This window comes from Argentina anserina, chromosome 4, assembly GCF_933775445.1.
Source record: "Argentina anserina chromosome 4, drPotAnse1.1, whole genome shotgun sequence".
In the NCBI taxonomy this organism is placed as follows: domain Eukaryota; kingdom Viridiplantae; phylum Streptophyta; class Magnoliopsida; order Rosales; family Rosaceae; genus Argentina; species Argentina anserina.
The window spans coordinates 9,486,318-9,495,936 of NC_065875.1; the positions used below are offsets into that span (position 1 = coordinate 9,486,318).

Below are 9,619 nucleotides of genomic sequence, written 5' to 3' on the forward strand. Positions count from 1 at the left end.
TTTTGATACCGTGAGTTATTGTTTCATGTTCTTGATCAAATTTCGATGTGTTCTTATATTGCATGTGTGATTAAGACAAGTAGTTGATGTTGCATATGTTAATCATTCAAAGTTAGTAACGATTATGATACAAGTAGTTGAGTAATTGTTCTTTGGTTTTCACCGATTTTTGATTCTAAGTTCGGCATTGGATAGGTACTTAAAACATGTTGATTTCTCTATGTGATACGTAATTGCATGATGAATTGGTATGTTAGATTTCGTAGCAAGACAAGTAGTTAAGCTCGAATGTATCCATGTATTAGGAACCAAGTAAGAACTTGATGCATGATCGAACTTAGTTTGGAATCTTGATACCTACGGCATGAACATGAATGAGAACGGAATTCGATGGCTTTGTTCTTACATGATTTGTTTGGTGATTGTTTATGTGTTGGTTGGTTGATCACATGTATATATTAGTTTAGGTTTTATTTACTGTTTTTATGATTCAATCCGAAACCTATATCAACTTTTTATATCTTTATGAATTCGTGTTAAGTATTGTGATCCTAAGTCCTGGCTGGATCCCCGATTTGTGAACGATACCCTCTTGCGTTATACTACTAATGATGTGTTCCAGGTTAAATATTGATGTCGAGTAATCGGGCAACAATCAAATGGCGCCGTTGCCGCAAACGATAGAAAGATACTCAGTTTGAAAGAAACACACGCCTGCACTGGAAACACTCTCAAATTCAATAGAAACTCGCCTTAAAAAAATATGTACAGAACGATACTTAAAGGAGAATTGAAAAGATACTCAAATTGGAAATGGAAAGATACTCAAATGATAGAAAGATACTCAGTTTGAAAGAAACTCACGCCCACACTGAAAACACTCTCAAATTCAATAGAAACTCGCATTAGAAAGCCACACAGAATGATAGTCAAACGAGAATTGAAAAGATACTCAAATTGGACTAGGAAAGATACTCAAACGATAGAAAGATACTCTGTTTGAAAGAAACACACGCCTACACTGGAAACACTCTTAAATTCAATAGAAACTTGCATTAGAAAGCTGTACAGAAAGATACTTAAACGAGAATTGAAAAGATACTCAAATTGGAAATGGAAAGATACTCAAACGATAGAAAGATACTCAGTTTGAAAGAAACACACGCCCACACTGGAAACACTCTCAAATTCAATAGAAACTCGCATTAGAAAGCCACACAGAATGATTGTGAAACGAGAATTGAAAAGATACTCAAATTGGACTTGGAAAGATACTCAAACAATAGAAAGATACTAAGTTTGAAAGAAACACAAGCCCACACTTGAAACACTCTCAAATTCAAATGGCGCCGTTGCCGGGGATCCATTAGAGATGGATCCCTAACTTTTACTACGAATTCATTGTGTATATTGTACATTTGTATATTCTTATTCTTATTCTTATTTCGTGTAACATATAGTAATGTATCTTAGGTTGTTGTTTTGGTGCTTGAGTGAATGATTGTTGTAGGTTGTAAATCGAACGGAATAGGTAAAGTCCCTTTTGTTAATATTAGCCTTAACCCTTCATGCTAGCTCTCGAGTTTGCATGAGGTCGAGGGCGGCTTTTATTAACACTTGGAGATTTGTCTAATACATGAGGTTAAGTCCAGCTGAGTAAGGGGCACGCTCTTTTATTACTCTGGTGCATGGGACCAAAATTGGATCTCAGAGAACTACTGACTGACATACATCTCGGTGATGGAGTCGAGAGGGAGTTCGCTCTCCGTAGTTCAACAAATGAGTCCTACCATGTTCACTATCTCTGATTGAGCTAAAGGCCTTCTGAAACAAAGACTTGATCTTGTGTCTAGGCATCTATACTTAGGCCGCACGTCCACCTTGATTTACAACTTAGAATCAATCGATCGTTCAAGCATTGAAATGGCAAAAAGAACTTGTGAATTGTATGAACTTTTGTAAAACGTAAAGAACTAACTCTTTGTAACTTGACATAGATGCCGTGCCCTTCCCCATAAGTGTGCGTGTGTGTGACTAAGGGAAGGCACGAATTACATGTATTCATCATGTATCCTTCAATGCTAACTCGTTACCTTTCGTATAACAGGTACTATGCATGTCCGAATTTTCTAAGAAGACACAAGAGCTCAAGGATCGAATTCAAGCACTTAGAGATTTAAACAACTCTTTCATAAGTAGACCTTTGAATTTCGAAACATCTCCAAGCAATTCAATCTTAAACTCATCACTTAGATCAGAAGAAGAGGAAGATCTGTCCTTTCCCTTCGTCTTCAATTCAGACTTAGACACAATTGCGGGCCGTGACATAATTCCTGTTGGTGCTCCAATGGCACTAAAGAATGCATTCATTCCCACCACCCCGGAATCACCCTCATGCATTGCTTTCACTCCACCTGATGAAGCTAACTTCTCCATTCCTGTTCAATTGCTTGGGCAGCTGCCTAAGTACTCTGGTTCTTCAATGGAAGACCCTAATGTTCACCTTAGGGAGTTCTTGGACATTTGCAAGCTCCAATCGATTCATCATCTTTCTCAAGAAGGCTTGAGGTTGCTTTTGTTCCCATTTACCCTTAAGGATGATGCTAAACGTTGGTTATATTCTTTGCCTGCAGGAATCATCACTACATGGGACGAAATGACTAGGAGGTTCTTGAAGCAATTCTTCCCTGCTCAACTCACGAAAAGTCTTAGGAGGGAGATTCAGAACTTCACTCAAAAAGATGGTGATTCACTCTATGAGGCTTGGGAGGAATTTCAGGAAGTACAAAGGAAGTGCCCTCACCATGGTATTTCGTTGGATGACTTGGTGCAATTCTTCTATGAAGGACTCGACACCACCAATAAGAGCATGGTGGACTCGGCATGTGGCTGCACATTCATGAACAAGACCGGTCAAGAAGCTTACACCTTAATCGATGACTTGGCTGACAACAATCGCCAATTTAGTTCCAAGGAGAAGAGAGGAAGCAAGAGCCGTGGGGTGTATGATGTTGATGCAAGGAATCAGATGGCTACTTTAGAAAGGAAGCTTGACGTGTTAGTCAAGGCATTCAATGGTTCGAACATCAACCCTCAAGCATGTGGCATTTGTTCTTTCAAAGATCACACTACTGACAATTGTCCAAATGGTGCAATGACTGAAGAAGAATTGAACTTTATGGGGCAACAAAGGCCTAGGTACGATCCATACTCGAACACATACAACCCTGGACTTAGAGATCATCCAAATTTTCGTTGGAGCAACAATGCTCAACCATCCAATGCTCAAGGTCAAGGACCTCGTCCTTCAGGTTTGTTTGTGAGGCCTCAGGTACCTCAAGGTTCTGCTCCCTTTAACTCTAATGTTCATGGTTCGAATAATGCATCCTCCCCTAATTATGATGAACTTTTGAAGTCTCTTGCTCAAGGGCAACAAAATCTAAACTCTGCTACTCAAGCTTTAGTTACAGGTCAACAAGCTCATTCTAAAGACATAACCGAGCTTAAGAAGCAGATGGGACAAGTGATCGATTTCATGGGCAAGATCCATGAAGGAGGGAAGTTGCCGAGCCAAACTGAGCCTAATCCGAATGTAAAGGCCATGGTGACACGAAGTGGGAGGACCTTGGATGCTCCATTGCAACAACACAAGAAGGCCGTGCCTTCTAAAGGACTAGAGGCCGAGAATTACAATGTCAAAGACTTAGAGAAGGATCCTGCCTCCTCTAAAGCCAATGATGCCGTGCCTCTACCAAAAGAAGATCATGCCGTGCATGACAAAGGTAAGGATCCTAACTCTAGTGGTTTGGTTTCAACTAATGATCTTCCTCGTGTTCCTTTCCCTAGTAGATTTGCAAAGCAAAAGAAGGATGACTCTGATCAAGCCATGCTCGACATTTTCAAGAAGGTGGAAGTGAACATGCCTCTTATTGAATGCATACAACAAAATCCTAAGTATGCTAAGTTTTTGAAAGAATTGTGCACCAACAAGAGGATGACTCGAGAGAAGGAGGTTGTTACAATGAGTGAGACGATTTCTGCCGTGCTCCAAAGAAAGCTACCACCTAAGCTTAAGGATCCAGGGAGTTTTTCTATCCCTTGTACAATCGGAAACATGACATTTGAAAAGATAATGTTAGACTTAGGTGCATCTATTAATGTAATGCCGCACTATATCTATGAGAACCTAGGTCTAGGTGATTTGAAACGTGATAATGTTGTGATTCGATTGGCTGATTGTTCCAACAAAGTCCCTTTGGGCTATGTTGAAGATGTTCTTGTGCAGGTTTCGAGCTTGATCTTTCCTGCCGACTTCTATGTCATAGACATGGAGCCAACGGAGGCAGATGACAAGGAGGTCCCTATCTTGTTGGGCCGCCCCTTCATGAGGACTGCACGAACGAAAATAGATGTGTTTAGTGGATCATTCACCTTTGAGTTCGATGGTGAAGTGATTAGCTTCAACATCTTTGAAGCTATGAGGTATCCTCTTTCGGAGTTAAGTGATTGTTTTTCAGTTGACATACTTGATTCCCTTGCAGATAACTATCTAGATACCTTGACAAATGACGAGTTGGCACTCACCATTGGCCAAGGGGCCGGATTTACAAGTGATAGCTCAAACATTTCGGTGCTAGAAGCTAAGGAGGCCGTGCCATCCTTCATTCATGAAAACGTGACCTCTCTTGAGGTTGCACGTGAGGTAAGCTTTGTCTCTCCTAGTCCAATTCTCTTAACTACTAACAAGAATCTTCCTTCTGTGGTGCAAGCCCTGAAGCTTGATCTTAAGGTTCTTCCGGACCACTTGAAGTATGCGTTTCTAGGAGAAGAGGATACATTGCCCGTGATCATTTCATCTGCACTAAATGAGGAGCAAGAAGAGAGATTGATTGAAGTGTTGAAGAGACACAAGACGGCAATAGGATGGACCTTAGCCGACATCAAGGGAATCAGCCCTACCATGTGTGTGCATCGAATATTGCTAGAAGATGGTGCCAAACCAACTAAGGAAGGTCAGAGACGCCTTCACCCACCAATGATGCAAGTTGTAAAGGATGAAATCACCAAGTTGCACGATTGTGGCGTGATCTACCCCATCTCGGATAGTAGGTGGATCTCACCTATTCAAGTTGTGCCAAAGAAGTCAGGCATCACGGTGGTGAAGAACAAGGACAACGAGTTGGTGCCTCAAAGGACAGTGACCGGTCATAGAGTATGTATTGACTATAGGAAGCTCAATGCGACAACAAGGAAGGACCACATGCCATTGCCATTCATTGATCAAATGCTTGAGAGGTTAGCTGGTCACTCTTTCTATTGTTTTCTTGATGGATATAGTGGATACAACCAAATAAGTGTTGCGGAAGAAGATCAAGAGAAGACTACGTTCACATGCCCTTTTGGTACGTTTGCCTATCGTCGCATGCCTTTTGGTTTATGCAACGCCCCAGGTACGTTTCAACGTTGTATGTATCACATTTTCTTCGAGTATATTGGTTCTAAAATTGAAGTTTTCATGGATGATTTTTCTGTCTATGGTAAAGATTTCGAAACTTGCTTAGAAAATGTTGAACTTGTGCTCAAACGTTGTGAAGAAAGTAACTTGGTTTTGAATTGGGAAAAATGTCACTTTATGGTCACGCAAGGTATTGTCTTAGGTCATATTGTTTCATCTAGAGGAATTGAGGTTGATAAGTCTAAAATAGATCTTGTGCGTCACTTACCCCTCCCCACAAGCGTGAGGGATGTTCGATCGTTTCTTGGACATGCAGGTTTCTATCGTAGGTTTATCAAGGATTTTTCCAAGATTGCGAGACCAATGAGTTCATTGCTTCAAAAAGACGTCCCATTTCACTTTGATGATGATTGCAAGCATGCATTCGAGACCTTGAAGAAGCTTCTAACTTCAGCACCAATCATGGCACCGCCGGATTGGTCCTTGCCATTCGAGTTGATGTGTGACGCCTCCGACTATGCAGTTGGAGCCGTGCTAGGGCAAAGGAAGGACAAGCAGCCCACACTGGAAACACTCTCAAATTCAATAGAAACTCACATCAGAAAGCCGTAGAAAATGATAGTCAAACGAGAATTGAAAAAAAATACTCAAATTGGACTTGGAAAGATACTCAAACAATAGAAAGATACTCAGTTTGAAAGAAACACACGCCCACACTGGAAACACTCTCAAATTCAATAGAAACTCGAATCAGAGAGCCATAAAGAATGATAGTCAAACGGGAATTGAAAATATACTCAAATTGCACTTGGAAAGATACTCAAACAATAGAAAGATACCCAGTTTGAAAGAAACACACGCACGCATTGGAAACACTCTCAAATTCAATAGAAACTCGCATCAGAAAGTTGTACAGAAAGATACTTAAAACGAGAATTGAAAAGATACTCAAATTGGAATTGGAAAGATACTCTAACGATAGAAAGATACTCAATTTGAAAGAAACACACGGCCACACTGGAAACACTCTCAACTTCAATAGAAACTCGCATCAGAAACCCGTAGAGAATGATAGACAAACGAGAATTGAAAAGATACTCAAATTAGAAATAGAAAGATACTCTAACGATTGAAAGATACTCAGTTTGAAAGAAACACACGGCCACACTGGAAACACTCTCAAATTCACTAGAAACTGGCATTAGAAAGCCACACAGAATGATAGTCAAACGAGAATTGAAAAAAATACTCAAATTGGACTTGGAAAGATACTCAAACAATAGAAAGATACTCAGTTTGAAAGAAACACACGCCCACACTGGAAACACTCTCAAATTCAATAGAAACTCGAATCAGAAAGCCATAGAGAATGATAGTCAAACGAGAATTGAAAAGATACTCAAATTGCACTTGGAAAGATACTCAAAGAATAGAAAGATACTCAGTTTGAAAGAAACACACGCACGCATTGGAAACACTCTCAAATTCAATAGAAACTCGCATCAGAAAGTTGTACAGAAAGATACTTAAAAGGAGAATTGAAAAGATACTCAAATTGGAAATGGAAAGATACTCTAACGATAGAACGATACTCAATTTGAAAGAAACACACGGCCACACTGGAAACACTCTCAAATTCAATAGAAACTCGCATCAGAAAGCCGTAGAGAAGGATAGTCAAACGAGAATTGAAAAGATACTCAAATTGGAAATGGAAAGATACTCTAACAATAGAAAGATACTCAGTTTGAAAGAAACACACGGCCACACTGGAAACACTCTCAAATTCACTAGAAACTGGCATTAGAAAGCCACACAGAATGATAGTCAAACGAGAATTGAAAAAAATACTCAAATTGGACTGGGAAACATACTCAAACAATAAAAAGATACTCAGTCTGAAAGAAACACACGCCCACACAGGAAACCATCTCAAATTCAATAGAAACTCGCATCAGAAAGCCGTACAGAAAGATACTCAAACGAGAATTGAAAAGATACTCAAGTTGCACTTGGAAAGATATTCAAACAATAGAAAGATACTCATTTTGAAAGAAATACACGCCGACACTGGAAACACTCTCAAATTCAATAGAAACTCGCATTAGAAAGCCACACAAAATGATAGTCAAACGAGAATTGAAAAGATACTCAAATTGCACTTGGAAAAATACTCAAACAATAGAAAGATACTTAGTTTGAAAGAAACACACGCCCGCACTGGAAACACTCTCAAATTCAATAGAAATTCGCATCAGAAAGCCGAACAGAGAGATAATTAAACGAGAATTGAAAAGAAACTCAAACGATAGAAAGATACTCAGTGTGAAGAAACACACGCCCACACTGGAAACACTCTCAAATTCAATAGAAACTCGCATCAGAAAGCCGTAGAAAATGATAGTCAAACGAGAATTGAAAAGATACTCAAATTGCACATGGAAAGATACTCAAACAATAGAAAGATACTCAGTTTCAAAGAAACACACGCCCGCAGTGGATACACTCTCAAATTCAATAGAAACTCGGATCAGAAAGCCACACAAAATGATACTGAAACGAGAATTGAAAAGATACTCAAATTGGACTTGGAAAGATACTCAAACAATAGAGAGATACTCAGTCTAAAAGAAACACACGCCCACACTGGAAATACTCTCAAATTCAATAGAAACTCGGATCAGAGAGCTGTACAGAAAGATACTCAAACGAGAATTGAAAAGATACTCAAATTGTACTTGGAAAGATACTCAAACAATAGAAAGATACTCAGTTTGAAAGAAACAAAAGCCCGCACTGGAAACACTCTCAAATTCAATAGAAACTCGCATCAGAAAGTTGTACAGAAAGATACTTAAAACGAGAATTGAAAAGATACTCAAATTGGAAATGGAAAGATACTCTAACTATAGAAAGATACTCAATTTGAAAGAAACACACGGCCACACTGGAAACACTCTATACTTCAATAGAAACTCGCATCAGAAAGCCGTAGAGAATGATAGTCAAACGAGAATTGAAAAGATACTCAAATTGGAAATGGAAAGATACTCTAACGATAGAAAGATACTCAGTTTGAAAGAAACACACGTCGCCACTGGAAACACTCTCAAATTCACTAGAAACTGGCATTAGAAAGCCACACAGAATGATAGTCAAACGAGAATTGAAAAAAATACTCAAATTGGAATTAGAAAGATACTCAGTTTGAAAGAAACACACGCCCACACTGGAAACACTCTCAAATTCAATAGAAACTCGCATCATAAAGCCGTACAGAAAGATACTCAAACGAGAATTGAAAAGATACTCAAATTGCACTTGGAAAGATACTCAAACAATAGAAAGATACTCATTTTGAAAGAAATACACGCCGACACTGGAAACACTCTCAAATTCAATAGAAACTCGCATTAGAAAGCCACACAGAATGATAGTCAAACGAGAATTGAAAAAAATACTCAAATTGGAATTAGAAAGATACTCAGTTTGAAAGAAACACACGCCCACACTGGAAACACTCTCAAATTCATTGAAACTCGCATCATAAAGCCGTACAGAAAGATACTCAAACGAGAATTGAAAAGATACTCAAATTGCACTTGGAAAGATACTCAAACGAGAATTGAAAAGATACTCAAATTGCACTTGGAAAGATACTCAAACAATAGAAAGATACTCATTTTGAAAGAAATACACGCCGACACTGGAAACACTCTCAAATTCAATAGAAACTCGCATTAGAAAGCCACACAAAATGATAGTCCAACGAGAATTGAAAAGATACTCAAATTGCACATGGAAATTTACTCAAACAATAGTAAGATACTTAGTTTGAAAGAAACACACGCCCGCACTGGAAACACTCTCAAATTCAATAGAAATTCGCATCAGAAAGCCGAACAGAGAGATAATTAAACGAGAATTGAAAAGAAACTCAAACGATAGAAAGATACTCAGTGTGAAGAAACACACGCCCACACTGGAAACACTCTCAAATTCAATAGAAACTCGCATCAGAAAGCCGTAGAAAATGATAGTCAAACGAGAATTGAAAAGATACTCAAATTGCACTTTGAAAGATACTCAAACAATAGAAAGATACTCATTTTGAAAGAAATACACGCCGACACTGGAAACACTCTCAAATTCAATAGAAACTCG

General features: G+C 38.9%; 1 non-coding gene across 1 annotated transcript; it reads right to left on the reverse strand.

Annotated features, from left to right (window-relative positions):
• Positions 1–2,704: 2,704 nt before the first annotated feature.
• On the reverse strand, positions 2,705–2,811 carry LOC126793027 (small nucleolar RNA R71). Its single transcript, XR_007672012.1, has one exon. It is a non-coding gene; the product is annotated as a small nucleolar RNA R71 (small nucleolar RNA).
• Positions 2,812–9,619: the final 6,808 nt, after the last annotated feature.